At 43.7% G+C, this 1,885-nt stretch overlaps 1 pseudogene; it reads left to right on the top strand.

The window, feature by feature from the left end:
- On the top strand, window positions 1–1,426 carry LOC129261492 (lengsin-like; annotated as a pseudogene).
- Window positions 1,427–1,885: the final 459 nt, after the last annotated feature.

Raw genomic sequence — 1,885 nt, 5'->3', positions numbered from 1 at the left:
ATGGATCAATTGGAGATAATCAAGAAACGTCTTCAGGATAATAATATCACTTCAGTGCGTTTTGAACAATCTGATATGTATGGGATCCCACATTGCAGAGCCATTCCAACCAGGCATTTTGAGAAGATGGCATTGAAAGGAATCAACATTTCTATGGGTTTCATGGCTTTTGATCCCAGGGGACATATCGCACCGAACAGTGGATACGGGGAAGAAATTCACTACGCTGATTGTCTGGCATTTCCAGAAATGGATACCTTTCAGATATTGCCTTGGTGTACGAAGACAGCAAGGGTCTTGATCGAAGGTGTCCATAACGGAGGGAAGGTGCCTATCTATCCAAGGGTGGTAGCCCGGAAGCAGTTAGAAAGGTTGGACAAATTTGGGCTGTCGCTTTGGTCGGCTCACGAACACGAGTTCTATGTAGTAAAAGAAGACACCATGAAACCATTACACGGGTATACTAATGCCACAGCAGTAATTCCCATGGTAGTATACGAACCCTTTTTCCAGCAGATACTCAAAGACCTACCTCCGACTGGTGTCAATATCGAATGCTATGGCGTTGAGCAGGTAAAGGACAAATAGAAATCACATACCGCCCATAATTTGGAATTAAAGCTGCAGACACTGCTCACACCTACAAGATTGGTATTAAGGAAATCGCGCTCAAGCACGGATTGGTGGCAACGTTTATGTCGAAACCATGGCATGACAGTATTGGGAGCTCAGCACACTATTGCCATTCCCTCTGGGACGTGGATGGGAAGATAGCAAAGCTGTTTGATTCTGGGAGTGCAAGTGGTTTATCAGAGATTGGTCAACACTGGGTGGCTGGACTCATTGCCCACGCTAGAGCGATAGCTGTGTTGATGGCACCAACGACCAATTGCCTCAGGAGATTCAAACGCAACTCCTTTGCACCCTGGAACGCAACGTGGGGGCCTGACAACAGAACCTGCGCAATTCGTGTCAAAACGAATGGTGACAGTGGCACGTACATCGAAAACCGGATGGGAGCCAGTGGCTGCAGTCCGTACATTAGTATGGCTGCAACTATTGCAGCTGGATTAGATGGAGTCATCAATAAACTTCCCCTTCCAGAAGGGATCGATGGACCAGGGGATGCATACAAGGATGAATACATTCCATCTGGGACAAAGATAATCCCAGACAACATGGAAGAAGCAATTGAAGCTTTGCTGGCCGATGCTGCTATCACAGATGCACTAGGACCAGAATTTATCAAGTGTTTTGTTGCATGTAAAAGGCACGACATGAAACTTGAAAAGGAGGCAATTTCAAAAGGCACACCTGAGGAATGGGAGAGAGATTATCTCTTCTGTATGCTATGAGGGCGCCATTAAAGGAGAACTTCACCCTGAAGAAAAATTTGTTGTAAAATAGCATGAAATAATAATAATTAAAAACATTGGTGAAGGTTTGAGGTAAATCCATTAAAGATTAAGAAAGTTATTAGAATTTTAAGTTTTAGGTTTGTGACGTCAAAAACGAGCAGTTGTCAGGGGCGTAACAGGTGATTCTTTTTTTTATGATTGTGCGCGAATATTGATGTGGCGGTAGCGTGAAGAGAGGGTGAAAAAGAGGTGCACAGTATGGCGCATGTGCCAAAAAAGCTGCATAATAAAAGTCCAGAGAAAAAAGCGAGAAAAGATTATAATTTTCATGAAAATCTAACTTTGAGACATTTCTGACATTATATTCAGTAATTAAGCCTTAACTTCATATCTTGCACTTCTCCTTTGCTTTTTCTTTCCTCCCTTTTTTTGTTTTTGTTCTTGGTTGTAGAACTGTAGGGGGCCATTGCCAAACCACAAGTGCTATATTTGGATGGGTTCCGGGGCGCATCCCCCGGAACCTCTTG

This window comes from Lytechinus pictus, chromosome 5 (assembly GCF_037042905.1).
Source record: "Lytechinus pictus isolate F3 Inbred chromosome 5, Lp3.0, whole genome shotgun sequence".
Lineage (NCBI taxonomy): Eukaryota > Metazoa > Echinodermata > Echinoidea > Temnopleuroida > Toxopneustidae > Lytechinus > Lytechinus pictus.
This window is presented reverse-complemented; position numbering and strand designations above follow the sequence as displayed.